The 16,208-nt window shown below is 50.5% G+C and overlaps 1 protein-coding gene across 1 annotated transcript in view; it reads left to right on the forward strand.

Annotated features, from left to right (window-relative positions):
• The first annotated feature begins 1,380 nt into the window (after positions 1-1,380).
• TRPC3 (transient receptor potential cation channel subfamily C member 3) overlaps positions 1,381-16,208 on the forward strand; it is a 60,348-nt gene continuing 45,520 nt past the window's right edge. Inside the window, exon 1 of the mRNA XM_056134491.1 lies at positions 1,381-1,499. The gene's annotated coding sequence lies outside the window, so the exon portion shown is untranslated. The remainder of the gene's footprint in view (positions 1,500-16,208) is intronic.

Genomic DNA, 16,208 nt, shown 5'->3' on the forward strand with positions numbered 1-16,208 from the left:
GGCCTCGGTAGGGCGTGAAGGGCGGACCGAAACGCCCCCCTTCCCATGAGGTTTTAGTCGCCCCCCAGTCCCCCAGCTCATACCTGCTGTCCACAAGGCTCCCATGCGGCTGCCATCTTTCTTTCCAGAGAGGAGAAGGCGACTGGGGCAACACCCTTTCCCCTCCCGACAGACCTGATGGCCTGGATTAACGCATAGTCCGTTCACTTTTCTGCTCCAAGCTGCCGGGTTCTGCATTAAGTCCTTGTGCTTCTGGGGCCGTGGCCGTGCTGGAGAGCCGCTCGCGGGGGGCGACTGGTGACCTCGGTAGGGCGTGAAGGACGGACCGGAACGCCCCCCTTCCCATGAGGTTTTAGTTGCCCCCACACCCCCGGCTCATACCTGCTGTCCACAAGGCTCCCATGTGGCCGCCATCTTTCTTTCCAGAGGGAGGAGGGCGGAAGGGACCAACACCCTTTCCCCTCCGGGCAGAAACTGACTTTTTAATTACCAAATTCATTATGTTTTACTCAAGTTTGGGAAAAGTTGCTTCTTAAACAGAAACAAAATGAGCAGTATAATTTTATTTATTTTTTATTTATACATGCTTTTTTGGGTCATACCCGGCGATGCTCAGGGGTTACTCTGGTTCTGTACTTCGGAATTACTCCTGGTGACGCAACCATTTGGGATACCGGGGATCCAACGCAGGTTGGCCGCATGCAAGGCAAACGCCCTCCCCGCCGTACTATTGCTGTGGCCCAGCAGTAGAGTTTCAGGCAGCCGGAAATGAACATTTTATTTTCTCTCCCCAAAGCCGTCTGGTGGCCTGAGGCCGTGTCTCGGGTAGAGGTGTCTGCCGCCCAGCGCGCCCTGGCTCCCCGCTTTGTGCCCTGACTCCTAACCAGGCACCCCTCGGGTTCTGGAGTTTCTTCACGCTTGCTTGTACTGTTTCAGATTCAGAAAAGAGCCGGGATTTTGCGGAAAGTATCCAGACCCGAGCATCGGGCGCCTTTGAGAGAGACATCACCACTCCGGGGCCGCGGGCTCGGGTCCGACCTCCGCTCTGCTCTTTCGGAGTGAGGACCCGTGATGCTTGTGGAAACAAACTAGGGTTGCCCTGGGCGGACCAGCTGCCGGGAGAAGACCCGAGGCCAGTCGCTGGCGCTAAGGCGAGCCCGCACCCGCCCACCTGCACCCGGCCCCCTCTGCCTTCACGCGTGGCGCCTTCCTCCGACCCCTGCCCGCCGCCAGGCCCGAGGCGCGCGGCGGGGGTCCGCGGGGCGCGGGAGCGCGGGGCCGCGGGGCGGGGCGCGCGGGGCGCATCCTGCGGTCCGCGGGGCCGGAGGCGCGGCGAGCGGGCGGCGGGCAGGGTGACCTTCCAGCGGCGGCGGAGAGCGCGGACGCGAGGAGCGGGCGCGGAGCCGCAGCGCCGCCCGCGGGGCCGGGGGGGCGTCCACGGGGCGCGGGAGCCGCTCTACCCCTGCAGCGGGATCCGCCCGGCTGCCGGGCTCCGGCCTGTGAGTACCGAGGGGCCCTGGGGACCGCTGAGCTGGAGTCGTGGCGACCTGGGGCAGAGCTGGGCTGGGGCGCGCCGCTCGGTGCTGCCCGGAGAGTAGGCTTTGGTCCTGCATCCCTCCTCCGCCCGGCACTGCCTCGCCTGTGGCCAGGACACCCGCAGGACCGTTCCCGCGGAGACCCCAGCCGAGCTTGGCAGGGGCGAGGCAGGGGAGGTCCGCGCAGACCCCGGAGCGCACTTGCACGCCGCCCTCCTAGCGGGTTCGGGCCGGATGCGAGCGGCTGGTGGAAGGGCTGCCCGCGGTCTCCTCCCTGACGGGCACTCCCCTCCAAGGGGACCGGCCAGGGAGCGGGGAGAGTGGGGGAGAGAAGAGGAGCATCCCGAGAGTGGCCGAGGCGCGCCCCAGGAAGAGGGCTGGGAGAGTCCCCGGAACAGGGGCGCAGGACGCGGGGCCTGGTGCGGGGCTGCTGCGTGCTGGAGGCAGCGACTTGCCTGCACCTCGGGAGAGTAGGGAGCCGTTGAGTTACCGGAAGAGCTACGAGGAGGGCAGAGGTGCCAGGGGCAGAGACTGCCCCCTCCCACGCCCAGCCGGAGAACCCCGGTTGTACTGCGGGAATGCAGTTTTCTGGGGGTCCCAGGCCCTAGCGCATGGATGTGGAGATTCAGCTGTGGCGAGAGGGAGCGCCTGGGTACTGGGAAGGGGGAACCTGCACAGGGTTGGGGGTTCGGGCGCTGGCTGCATTGGCCAGCGCCTCCCCAAGCTTCGGTGCCTGTCAAGTGCCTTTCCAAAGCGCTCTTTATCACCGCAGTGAGTTACTTGCCTTTCCCCCCCTTTTATCTTAAACTCGGCCGAGTAGGGTCGGAGTGCTTCTCTAAGGGAATAAGGTCAGTGGGTGATGCCCTCCTTTGCCTTTTGAAGCCAGAGTTCCGTTACCAAGAGAGACTGTCAGGTTCTGCTCTGGGTATCTGTCACTGCCAGCAGAGCTCATCCAGAAAGGCCAGCCTGAGCGGAGCAACCAAAGGCTGTGGAGCAGTCTCTAGAGATTGCATCTGTGTGTTTATCTGCACCCCATTCCTTGTCTGCTGGTCTTTGGGGGAACTACGGAGGGTGGGGGCAGATCCCTGCGGAGATTCACTCTCTTTTGTGCCTGTGAGTGGAATAGTCTCTGTTTGAGGCTTAGAAGTTAGTGCAGTAGAGCTGGCTGAAGGTGAGCGACTGCTGTGCCCAGTCTGTCTCCTTCCAGGGCCATTTTCAGCGGCAGAATAGGGTGGCTGAATTAAGAACTCTGCAAGGCCAATCCTAGAATCCCTCTCTACTGAAGCAGGCAGAAGCCTAGACCCTCAGCTGCTCCTTCAGTCTGTGCTCTGCTGTGCTAGCCAGGGACTGTAAACCCTGGGAGAGAAGGACCATACCTGGGGTCTGCCAAGGCACTAACCATGTCATCACCACCTTGATTCAAGTCCCCTTTCGACCTCTGGCTTTCCCAGCGCAATAGTTTGTAAACCCATGACCAAGATTTATGTCCTGGCTAGAGTATACACCAGATAGAAGGTTTTAGTTATTAGCTCTATCTGATGAGCTCCAAAAAGGCACTTGAAGGCAGTCCTGAGTTTTCATTCAAAGACATTTCTTAGGCACCTGCTTGTACAAACTGCAGTCTGGATGCAAGCCACAGCCCAAGCATAGCTGGAGCACAGCCATACTCTGGTGGGGAAGAGGTGGGGCTGCAGCCGCCCTGCCTCAGAGTGAAATATGATGCCAAGAAGCCGGTGTGGAGCTGTAAGGGGTCAGAGCCACCGACAGACAGCCTGAATTCGTGGGGGAAAAGAAGGAGAACTCTGTGGTCTTAACAGACAGGATACGAGATAGTGTTTAGTGAGAAGCTGGGGACAGAAGTGAATCAAGGCATCAGCTATGGAGGTTGGTGTTTGCAGAAGGCAACTATAGGGAACCACTGATCCTTACAGAGAAGCAGCATGATCAAAGCAATCAGATCAGGATGGACAGAATGGGAAACCATTACAGGTGCAGGTAGGAGGGAAAGTAGAGAGTTTGGAAGAGAAGAGACAGAGATGAGGGAAGTTCCAGGACCTACTCATGAATGGTTAGAAAGAAAGCAGGACCAGAAATGACACTGTCATTGTGACCTGGACTATGAAGATGGCAGATAAATGGTTGGGGAAAGTCTCCAGTCTCTCAGAGAGAATTCTGGTAGAGGTGTCAGTGGGAGAATGGAAATACAGCCTCGGAGCTTGGGGAAATTTGAGGCAACTGTCTCATGGGCATAACAGGAGGAGAGTTGGGGATCTGGGCTGTCTTCTAGTAGAATCATTTGTTTAGAGGACAGAGAGGAAAGGAGCAAAGTCACCAACATAGAAGGAGGCGGGGGGAGCAAGCCTCATTGAGAGTGCCCAGAGGGGCCTTCCAGGAGAGGAAGATGTGCGCCCATGGTGGTAAGTGCTGGACAAGTTGAGAGAACCAGGGAACCCAAGGTTCAAGACCTTCTTGAAAGAGAGTTCTGCTTGGTTCTACTACCGAAGGGGACTGCCGCAGGTCATCGTGGCAGTAGCAGTGATGTGTCTATTCGTACTGGGTACAGTCATTCATACTCCTTAGCTCAAAGCGGGTCTCCTGATTGCCATCCGTTGTCAGATGAGAAAGCTGGTAACAAAGAAGCAGTCACTCTCTAAAGTCCCTCAGCAGATCGGTGACGAAGCGTCTCTGCTCACAGACTGGATCTCCAGTCATTGCACTGTGTGCTCTGCTCTGCTCTTTTCTCCTGCACAGCTGCAGCTCGGTGCCCTCTGGCCACTGACTTCCCCTACTGCCCACCTCCCCACCTTGTGCTCATTATCTTTTAAGGCCACACGTAAGTGAGAGTCTCTTATTTCAGTCGGCACGAAGTCATTTTATTCATATTGGCACAAACGGTAAAATCTCCTCTTATTGGGACTGAACCATCTGTTTTGAATGTGTGTGTGTGGGAGGGGGGTTAGCACATTTTCTTTGTTCATTCATTTGTCAACCTATACTTTGGTTACTTCCGTATCCTAGTTGCTTGCTAAGATTTTAGAAGCTATCACCACACACACTCACATAAAGATAACTGAGGAGATGCATATGCATTCCACTATGCCTGTGTATATCAAATCACCATGCTGCAGGGCCACAGCAAAAGTACAGTGGGCCAGAGTGATACTACAGTGCATAGAGTGCTTGCTTTCCTTGCATACAGCCGACCTGGGTTCAATCCCCAACAGCCCATCTGGTCCCCTGAGCCTTGATGAATGAGCCCTGATCACAGAACCAGCAATAAGCCCTGAGATCCAATGGGTGTCTGCCCCCTTCCCACCCCAATCGTCATGTTGTTCATCTTAGATGCTACAGATTCTTGATTACAAATAAGGAGCTAACGATTTGGAGACTGGGCGTATTGACAGCGCCCTCTGTCTGTGATGGGCTGATATGTGCTCAGTGTGCTGCTCTGGCTCTCCTGAGGTCCCCTGCATGCCTTTAGCCGTGGGACCAGCAAGCAACCTGCGAGTTGCCGGCATCAAATCCTCCCACAAATGAATTCAGAGATTCTCCATCTGACCTCTGAGTCAGGACAGGAGAGTGGACTCCAGGGACGCGGTGAAACTCGTTTTTAAGGAAGAGGCGGGTTTCTCTGAATATCGGCACAGCGGGGCACTAGACTTGAGACCTTGACTCTCTGAAACTGCATCACATCATTGGTCTGTCCCCTGGAGCAGTGATAGATGGCACTTTTGTTGCAAGTTATTTTTGTATAATATCAAAGTAACACACAGTGATAGATTTAGACGTTAGTACTGAGACTCCAAGACCCCAGGAAGCCCAGGGCTTTCCTGGGTCCTCTCCTGAGCTCCTCCTTTCACCACTTTTCCCCTGCCTCCAGCTTTGCCATCCTGGGGAGAATGATGATTGGCTCAGCTCAGCTTACCTCTGTTCTGCTGTCTCCTGTCACACAGCTGCTGGCTGGCCTCTGGGCTAAGACTTCTTTATTCCAGCACAGGAATAAAGGGTTCTTTCTCACTGCTGGCCAGACAAGACATGCAGAATGATGACATGTCTTTGCCTTTTTAGCATCTCACTTTTCTTGGGATAAATATGGCTCCATCATTCCCTTCTTTAGCGAAACCTCCTACAGTCTCCAGTTGTAGGTTTTTCCTTCCTTCTAAAGGACTCCCCCAACTCCCTTGAGCGGGAGCTTCCTGCCTATCTCTGCATTGGTGCTGTTCCGACATTGGAGCTAATGTGCCATGTGGGGTCTCTGTCTGCAAGAGCTGGAGACGTGTCACTTCTTGAAGTACCCCATGTGATAGTTGTTCTTCTCTTTTTGGGGTTTCCATTATCTGTTTGCTGATCCCTGAATCTGTGTCTCTTCTTTTCTTCTCTTTTTTTCCCCATGCTTGACTTTTCTTGTTTTCTGAGATATTTCCTTGCTTCCATTTCCCAGTTCTTCCACAGAAATGTTTTCATTTAGCTATTGTATTTGTAATCTCTCGGGTTCCTTTATTGGCATATTTTTCTTTTGTGATAGTATTGTGATAGTATTCTTATTTCAGGAAAGGAGTATTTCCTAATTGTGCCCAGAGCTGGGGTTACTGAACCATGAACTTGACCGCTGGAGTTCTGGGGCTCGCTCACAGGGACCCTGTTCTCAATCCCTGTACCCTACATCAGTTATACCCATGCCTGAAGCATCTCTGTATCACTGTCCCAGAGATTTTACTTTCTTTCCTTCTCACAGGCTGGACACTGTCACTTGATCATACTGATTAGGTGTTAGGTACCAAGGGAGTCTCCTCCTCCTTTGACATTTTGGAGTCGTGCTCAAGCCTTCAGTTTCTGGGTCTCTCCTGAAGAGAGCAGGATGCGTCTGCCCACTTCTTTCTTTCTTTCTTTCTTTCTTTCTTTCTTTCTTTCTTTCGACTTTCCTTCTCTCCACAGCCCTTTTCCAGGCCTAACATCTCCCTCTTCCCAAGGGGCTCCAGTTTCAGGGCCTTCTGCCTGCTGACGGGTGAAGCTGGGTTCCCTCTTATTGGAGAGAAGGGAGAGCAGGACCTTGCTTCTCCAGGACCGGACTCCCTGCTGCTGTGTTCCGGGTGTGTTGGAACCTGGTGACCAAAGTAGCACTGCTAGCAGGAGGGGAATGATCATTCTGATCAGGAGCAGCTGGGCTCCAAAACTGCGGGTCTGAGGGTTAGCGGAAGCCCCCACCTAAAGCCATCTTGCCTCCAACTTGCTTAACTGAACTCATTCAGAGTATTGTTGGAAGAAAACAGGAGTGGACACATCCCACCAGTCTCAGAGTTGGGAGCTGTTGCTGGAGCTCAGCCTCCACCTCACATCCGGGTCCAACCTCCAGGGAGACACACTGTGGCCTCTTTAGTGTTAAGCTTTTTTTTCCTTTCTTCCTCCCAGAAGTTTTAAATGTGTTTACTCCTGGGAGGAACAACACAGGAAATGACTAATTAGCATCACTTGTGGAAAGAGCCAAATAATTCATCATTCCAATTTGACTGCTGCTGCTGGCAGATCAGCTGTTGCTGCCTTAAGTAGGAGGACTAAGAAGAAGAGAGGGATGAGAAAGGGGTGTCCCCTTGCCCATAGGGAGTAGGGGTTTTTCTTTGCCCTGTGTCAGGACTGGGCCAGCATAGGAGGACCGAGTTAGAATTCAGGGAGTTTTTTATACCTGTGCTAGGGCAGTATAGGGCAGTATGTGTCCATCTGCCTTTTCTCTCTATTATTTCTAATTCCTATTTTTTTTCTGGGATGGAGCAATATCACAGTAGTAGGACATATGCCTTGCACGCGGCCAACATGGCCAAGCCGAGTTCGATTCCTCCGCCCCTCTCAGAGAGCTCGGCAAGCTACTGAGAGTATCTTGCCCACACTGCAAAGCCTGGCAAGCTACTTGTGACGTATTCGATATGCCAAACACAGTAACAAGTTTCACAATGTGACTGGGCCCGTTCGAGCAAATCGATGAACAACAGGAGGACAGTGACAGTGACAGTGAATTTTTTTCTACGTCTGCACTCTCCCATGAGCCACAAAATTCCTAGGGATATAATGGAAGGACAAAAACTTTCAAGGAGCTCCTTTGCCCCTTGAAGGAAGGAGTCCAGCATTTTCTGGCCCCTTTCCCTTGGCCTCTTGGTCAGGACTAGGGACTAGGGAGCACACTCAGTGGGGATCAGCTCTCCTCCCAGCCAGCTTTTCCTTGTGAACCACCCCACAAGTTTGAGCACTTCTCTCTGCCAGCCTGCAGGAGTAGGGTCGGTGAGAAGGTAGGGCACACACAGGAGTGTGGTTCAAAGGAAGGTGTCGGGGGGCTACGGCATACTTAGACGTAAGGTTCTTCAGCGGCTGATGAAAATGTGTGTCGGCAGTGTTTTCTTTCAGCATCCAGGTCAAAGATTTTGGTCTTCCAGTGTCTGGTCAAAAGAACCCCCGTCTGGGAAGCCTCCCCATTTCCTTTGCACTGTTCAAATACGGGATGATGGTCTGGTTTGGATCCAGATCTTTCCAACAGATTACACTGAAATGTATGTTTGTGTAATCTGGGAGCAGACCCCACGGTGCTAACTTCTCAAGTTCTGCATTTCTAGCTACACTGAGTTGAACAAGGGAACCCTGATAAAGCAGGTTGTAGGGAAAACAGTGAGTGGAGCTTCTGAGACTTCCACTTCAATAATGGCAGGAACTAACAACCTAAGTTCAGATGCCTGGAAAGCTCAGCCCTACAAAATTCAGAGTGACTCCTGAGCTTGTCAACACAGCATCCATAGTGGCCCCTGAGACTGTCTACACAGCATCCACACTGAGTCCTGATCTTGTCTACACAACATCCATGGTGATTTCTGAGTTTGTCTATACAGATGGCACAGTGGCACCTGAGATTGTCTATACAACATCCACAGTGATTTCCAAGCTCATCGACACAGCATCTACAAGTGACTCCTAAACTTGCCTACACAACATCCACTGTGATGCCTGAGGAGCTCATCTACACAGCATCCATGGTGATGGAGCTTGTATTTAAATAGTCCAACATAAACTTATCTACGTCATTGTAAGTTAGTTTTGTTGGGACTTTTCTTGGGAGATGAAGGGGTGTCATCATGAAACAGCACCTTCCACATCCCCTTTCTTACACTCTGTCCCAGCCCAGCACATGACACGTGGTTGTCAGCGGTCCTGAGGCACTGGGTGCTCTTTGGCTGTGACCCCCCACCCCATCTCTGACTTTCCTGTCCTTTCTTCTCTCCTGCTGCTCCCTCCCCTCTTCCACCCTCACTAAGTGTGAAGGTTCAGCTGGGCAGCACTTCTACATGGCCATAGCCATAAGCCCCACTTTCCCTGACATCAAGCCCTTCTCACCCTTCCCACTGGCAGCCTGATTCTGGCACACACCCAATCCTGGCAACTGCCTGATCCTGGCACATACACCATCTTCAGTGGATGCCCTGAGGAGGAATCACTGGAAGTGTCATCTCAGCATTCTGACTCAAAGGCGGCATCTCACTTTTCAAACGTGTGTGGAATGGATTTTTCCCTCACTAATGAAGGACTCAGGGGGATTTCCTCAATAATGTTCCTTTTTGCTGCATGAGAGGAATGTGATTCAATACAAAGAGCCTTTTTAGAAGATGTTCCTTAAAGACCCAAAAAGTCCCCATGTGTGCACCAAGTCTGTATTTTAATGTTTGAGTTGCGGCCTGTCATTTACCTCCTGAGAGGCACAGGCAGTGTGGGGAGAGTGGCCACCTCTGCTTCTTCCCAGGGACTGGCTAGAGCAGGGCATTGCCCTGATGATGCTCCTTCCCCAGAGAGTCCAGGACAGATGCAGGCCCTTTGAAGTCACTGCACTGTGGTCGGAAACATGGAGCTTATGCTCAACCTGATGGATGTGCCATGCTAATCGGAAATGAGAGTCGAAAGAGGTGGACTCAGGTCTGTGTAGAACTGTGCTTTCAGAGCCCAGGCAGAAGGGGTCACAGGAAGTTTCAGTGAGGGTCTAAGTGCAGTGTTTGGAGAGGGACAGAAACTCTGCTCTCTCTGACGTAAGTGTCATGTGAGTGGGACAGGGAACTGGCCCAGACTGTTCTGAGAAGGACACAATCACGGTGCACCCCAGAGGAGACAGTGCAGCCCGTAGGCAGGGCCAGAAGCCGTAGAAGCAGGAGGAGCAGGTCTCCCGGGAGTGTGCATGTCCTCACTACCTAGGGATGGGGAGCGAGGCCTTGTCGCCCTGTGATTCTCTCCCCTGTCTTCCCGTGATTCTCTTGGCATATGGAATGAGCCCCCATCTCTCTGTGAATGAGGGTGCTTGCTTCTCTTTGAAATAAGACTCTTGTCCTCGGATCCTTTCAGTATTAGTTCAGGACAGAGAGAAATTGAGCAGATTCTTCCTTAAGATGATTTCTCTTCATCTAACCTTTGTTGTAAAAATCAAATTTTGTGGAGGTTAAAAGGCTGAACATGGCCTCTTTCCCCCTCCTCTTCATGTCCCTCAAACACACTGCTGGATCCAGAGAGCTAGTACAGCAGGGAGGGCACTTGCCCCATCTGGGTGACCTAGGTTCCATCCTTAGTACTGCTTATGGTTCCCTGAGCTCCACCGGGAGTAGCCTCTGAGCATAGAGAAAGAAGTCCTGAGTACCACCAAGTGTAACCCAAAACCAAACAAATCGAAAAAGACAAAACAAAAAGCCACACTGCTAACTCTGCGGAGCCCTACCAGTCCAGGCCCGGAAGAGAACCTGAGCCAACCTGAGGCTTTGTGTGAAGGAGAAAATCTTTCTGGTTTTCCCCCAGACTCCCAGTGAACAGAAGCACAGTTTGAGTTGGGAGGACACCCTTTCAAGAGTCAGTGGTGAGGACAGGAGGTTGGTCGGCAGGCTGGCAGCCATCTGCTCCCTGAGAGCATTCTTGTCTGGGAGGTTACAGCATGTTGGTTTAGATTTGGGGAATGTGATGCAGTGAAATGGTGCTAGCGGGATGACAGGGCACTGCAGCTGCACCATCTCTGCATTTGACTCTGTTTGTTGCCCTGGGCATTTGCTTTTGGGTTCCCCTTTGGGGTGGCAGATGCTCATCTCCAAACAGTAGTCAGAAGAACCTGGCCCTACCAGTGATTCTCAGCCAACTTGACCAGCTGCTGACTGCAGGAGTCCAGGGATGCAGGGGCGCACCTGCGGTCTTCAGGGGCACATCTGCGATACTGGGGAACCACATGATGCTAGGGATGGAATTGTGTTAGTGTGTGCAAGCTATGTGCCTTACTTCCTGCTTTATCTCCCTGTCTGCTGGAGATATTTGTTTATACCTTCATTGCTGCTTGTTCGACTGAGAACTGAAAGTTCCTGGCTCCAGGTTCAAATACAAGTGTGAGCTCTAGCAGGATGCCCCCATGCACCCAGGGAGCTGCCCCAAGAAGCAGGCTGTGACCTGCTGGAGGGTGTTGCCTGTGGGAGGGCCAGGGGAAGGGTTCTGTATATAGATCATTCTTAAGAAGAACTTCAGAATGTTGAAACTGACAGAATCAAGACCAAGAGATGACACAGACATGCTAAGTGTGAGCAACTCACTGAGATTCAGAGATGAGGGGTAGGAGCCATCTGGGGTGATGGTGAGCTGGGGGTCAGGGACAGGCATCTAAAGGTTTGGCACAGTTGCCTCGTGTATTTCCTTACCACCATCGTCACCTCTTCCTCACCTCACTCCTCACTGCATGCAAGTCTGAGATCCAGACCCAGGGCCTGCTCCATGTTGGGGAACTGAGCCCCCTCTGCTCCCCCTATCCAGAAAATCCTGCCTCAGCACCCTGGGAAGTGTTCCAGAAAAACTCTTGCTAGGCAGGCTCACCACTAGGATAAGTAGCATTAAGTCTGCTCTCTTTTTCTAAAATAGCAGTATAATTTGCTCTAATTGAGAAACCTGGCTTCACACTTAACTCAGTGTTAGGATCTATTAAAGACTGAATCAAAATGACTCGTGATGTGTGGTATAAAGTACTAACATCACACTTCCAGTCAAAAAGACGGTATGGACACATGGTTTCAAAAGAAGTACTGAGGGAAAAACCTAAAGTACTAAGAAATTTCCAGGAGAAATATTTCCTGGTTAAGTAGTAGTAGTAGTAGCTCCTGTTATTTGTCGATTGCCTCGAGCAGGCCCCAGTAGTGTCTCCTTCATCCTAGCCCTGAGATTATATTCAAGGCTCTTTAGGAGAATGAGATCCATCATTGTTACTGGTATTTGGCATATTGGGTACGCCACGGGGAGTTTGCCAGACTCTGCCGTGTGGGCAGGCTACATTCGGTAGCCTGCCAGTTTGTCCAAAGTAGGAATGAGATAATAAAATGTCATAATAAGATGTCCGGGAGCTGGTTTTTATAGTCTTGGCCATTGATGGGATTACACGACGCCAGGGGGCCAGTTAGTGGGTGTGACCCCCGCCCACTGGAATTTGGAGGATCTGGGTGGAGGATGCTCGGCCCAAATCCGAGTAGGCTTGGAGATCTCGGCTCCGGAACCCGCGTGACTTTGTCCCTCTGCCAGTACCTTCATGTGTGCGGAGAGTGGTCTCAGCATGGTGGTGGCTGGTTCTGGAGGTCTTTTCTGGTTATTTTATAATACTCTATTTTGGGAGAAAAGATTTTCTACATGATTTTTCTGTGAATTGCAATCACTAGATAAAGCCCTTTCCATTAAAATGTGTTGCTTCAATGATGAGTTTGTTTCCCCAAGATCACCCATTGGAGTAGACTAGGTTCTGCTGTCACATACCCTCTGCAGATGTATTGTGTGGGCATAGAAAATGTTGTTAGATGATCAGAGTCAAGCACAAAATTCACCTTTTATCCAAGATAGACATTCTAGGCATTTAGAGTATCCCACTCTGTAGCTTAGCAGGGAAAATGTTAATCCAGTGAAGTAAGTCCGATTGATAGTAAGGAAATACTCTTTACTCAATGAAAAGATGCTGAGAACTTTTGTCATAGAGTTTGGTCATGAAACTAAACTCAGTACAGAGCCAGAGCGATAGAACAGTGAATAGCGTTCTTGCCTTGCATGCAACCAACCCAGTTCAATCCCTGCCATCCCATGTGGTCTCCCAAGCACCACCAGGAGTAATTTCTGAGTGCAGATGCAGGGGTAATGTTACCCCTGAGTATTGCTGGGTGTGGCTCCAAAACAAAAGAAATAAAATAAATTTAAAAATAAACAGTACAGTTCGATGAATGCTGTTTCCCAGTTCTTAACTATTCAAATCATCCTTGTGTCCTCACACGTAGACACATGTGTATACACATGTGTGCGCACACACACACATCTTGTATGTCCTGGTCTCTCATAGTCACCATATGTCTCATCCCACTCAAGCCTGTCAGGCATCACATTTAGCTCCAAAAAGACTGTAATGTAACAGTCATAGGTACTCAATAAGTACCTATGGTTTGTTTTTCCATTTTAATTGCACAGGGGCCACAAGAGCCATACCCCATGTTTGGGGTTAGGAGCTGTGCCGTGCTAGGAAATTGAACTTGGCCTTACGTATGCCAAGACCTGCTCTACCACTTGAGCAATATTTATCCCAGTACCTCTATTTTAAAACTCATGTCTCCTAATGAATTAAGATCAATAAAATTTAAAACATAGACTTTATTTTTCATTAAAATATTCAATTAAAAAAAACTAATCAAAAAGTACAAGAGGGTCTAAGTAACCAGCAGAAATCCAACCCCACTCACTCTTGGCTCTGAAGTCCCACTTTCAGTGTGTGTAACAAGTGAAAGCTTTCTTCATTGCTCTTCAGAAATGGCTACAAATAGGTAGGTGTGTGTACAGTGATGCACATGTACATGTAATTTATGCAGAATGTTGCTCACTTTGTCAAAGCTGACCACCTGACCTCAGTTAACAGGTAAAGCGGGCCGCAGTCACTTGGATATCTTGCTATGGGCTCTGAAGACCTGCCTTGGTGGCTTCCTCGTGCTGTAGATTCAGGTTCCCTGGTCTCTGCAGGAGTCTCTGTCTGCAGGCCTCAGTGCCTGTGGGGCTGCCCCACCTGGGCTCTCCTACAGACAGTCTTCCTCATGCTCATCCCAGCCTTCTGGAGAGTGCTGTTCCCCCGCCTAGAGCACCATTTGCTCTGCAGCAGGAGTGTCTAATATAGAAAGAAATTATTTCCCCAGACACTCATGTTTAACTGGTCACTCCTTTTGCCTTTAAAGTCAGCAGAGTGACCAGAACTTTATCTGGTGTGACTCAGACAAAGATTTTTACATCCATGTGCAGTATTCTAGGCAGCAATAAAGAATAGTGGTAAAGTTGCAGCCTAAAAGTCACTGTAATATCAGCATCCTAATGCTAAAATTACACTTTCCTTATAGCCTTTTAAAATCAGGACTTACTCAAAAGCTTTTTATGACTCATGAGGAAAATCTGGAGAATTTTGTAAGTTTTTCATTTTATACATGGGGCAGAAGCCAAGGGAAGTGAAATTCTTCTCCTTCCATCACAGAAGCTTAAATGTGAGCTGGAATCCTGAATCAGTTCATGAGGAAACTTTATAGCAAAAGTGAGCATAAGGTGGTTTCAGTGCAGATGTTCTAGACCTACGCCTAGTTGCTTTATTTTTTATTCTGAAAGTAACATTATTGGTTTTTGGCTGGAGCGATAGCACAGCGGGTAGGGCGTCTGCCTTGCACGCAGCCAACATGGCCGACCCGAGCTCGATTCCTCCGCCCCTCTCGGAGAGCCCGGCAAGCTACCGAGAGTATTCGATATGCCAGACACAGTAACAACAAAGTCTCCATTGGAGACGTTACTGGGCCCGCTCGAGCAAATCGATGATCAACGGGAGGGCCTTTACTTTACTTACTAATTATCACACTACATTCCTTCAGTTCATAAAAGCAGCTTTAGGACTGGAGAGATAGTGCAGTGGCTAGGATGTTTGCCTTGCACACACACCTGACCTAGGTTCAATCCCTAGCACCGTATATGATCCTCTTGATATTGGTGGGCCTGATGAGTGGCTTGTGTGAGGCAGGGAGGAGAGAGACCGTCACTTTCTCCTGATCCACCTTTGTCACCCCAAGACCCAGCTGGGAAGACTACGATGGATAAAGTCTTCGCCAAGCCCCTGATTGGCACAGGCCAAAGCCCTACCAGCCTCACCAGGTGGCTGTCAAGCCACACCTGACGTCCACTTGGTCTTCTAGGCACAAGAGTTGATCCCCGCCACCTGATTTCTCGGGGACCCATGGACTCAGGTTGGGACAAGGAATTGCTCTTTGCAGAAAAGGAAAGTCAGTCCTAGACCCTACCCAAGGTTACCGGGTTCCTATCTCGCCTCCCAGAAAAGAATTTCAGGAGCAGCTGAGCAGTGAAGTAGAACAGATTTTATTTGGAGGTTTTTTCGAGGCAAGGAGAGAGGGAAACCAAGAGTGAAAGCAACGCACTCAAGGGAGAACGTGGGCTTCTCCATGGGGCAGAGAGAGCCCCTACACACATCCCAGCATTAGATAGGAAAGTTCACACCTCAAGAGGGAAGATAAAGGCGCCACATATGCTCTGGTGCCACATGTGCTCGTTCACGTGGGCACAAGCAGCACATGGGCTTGGGCAGCATATACATGCCCTCCCTTTGTTCAAGGTGGCTTGTATAGGGTTTTTCCAAACTGCCCCCACGTGGGACTTTCTAGCTAGATAAGAGTCCATTGTTAGGGTTGTTGCTAAGTGGGTAGAGTTGGGAGTGGTCTTCTTTGAAACTCCTTTTCTTTTCTTTTTTTTAAAATTTTTATTAGTGAAACACCATGAGGTACAGTTGTAGACTTACAAATTTTTGTGCTTGGGTTTCAGTTATACAATGATCGAGTACCCATCCCTTCACCAGTGCCCATTTTCCACCACCATGGGTCCCAGTATCCCTCCCACCCTCCATCCCGCCATCCCACCCTGCCTCTGTGGCAGGGCACTCCCTTTTGTTCTCTCTCTCTCCTTTTGGGTGCTGTGGTTTGCAAAAGAGGAATTGAGTGGCAATCACTGAAACTCCTTTTCTTGGCCTTTGTTCCTGCTGGATCTTCTCTCAGCACATAAGTCCAGCCCTCTCTGGCCTGGGCTAGCTGAGAGTTAATCAGATCAAAGGAAGGAATTGAGGCTTCTCGAGTCATTTCCTTCAGGCCCTTTCTATAGGGAGGAGTCTAGTCTTCTCAGGGTCTGATGCTGGAGAAGGTCTTATCAGGTCTTGCTTTCTGTATCCACATGATGGGTCAAATTTAGGACTGGTGGCTTTATTTCTTTCCAGAAATTTCATTGCCATGATATGGGAGGCCCTTTCCTAACCTACTTGCCTATATAATTCTGAGCCCCACCAGAAGTGATCCCTGAGCACAGAGCCAGGAATAAGACCTAAACACTGCTGAGTGTTCCCCCACAAGCATCAAAAAACCAAGAAGGAAAACTGTTGGATAGCATTGGTCAGTCCTTTTTCCTCCACAGGGGGCTTAAGTTTACTGAGAAATATGCACCACAGTGCTCCCAAAGCATTCCTGTTAGGCTTTAACTTCTCCTTTGTGTTCTGCTTCCCCTATCAGTTAATCGCTCATTTCCCCTACTCTAACCCTGTGATTTGTAAGGTCCATTCTTCTAAGGACTCTGGATTTTATATAT

This window comes from Sorex fumeus, unplaced genomic scaffold (genome assembly GCF_029834395.1).
Source record: "Sorex fumeus unplaced genomic scaffold, SorFum_2.1 ptg000099l, whole genome shotgun sequence".
In the NCBI taxonomy this organism is placed as follows: Eukaryota; Metazoa; Chordata; class Mammalia; order Eulipotyphla; family Soricidae; genus Sorex; species Sorex fumeus.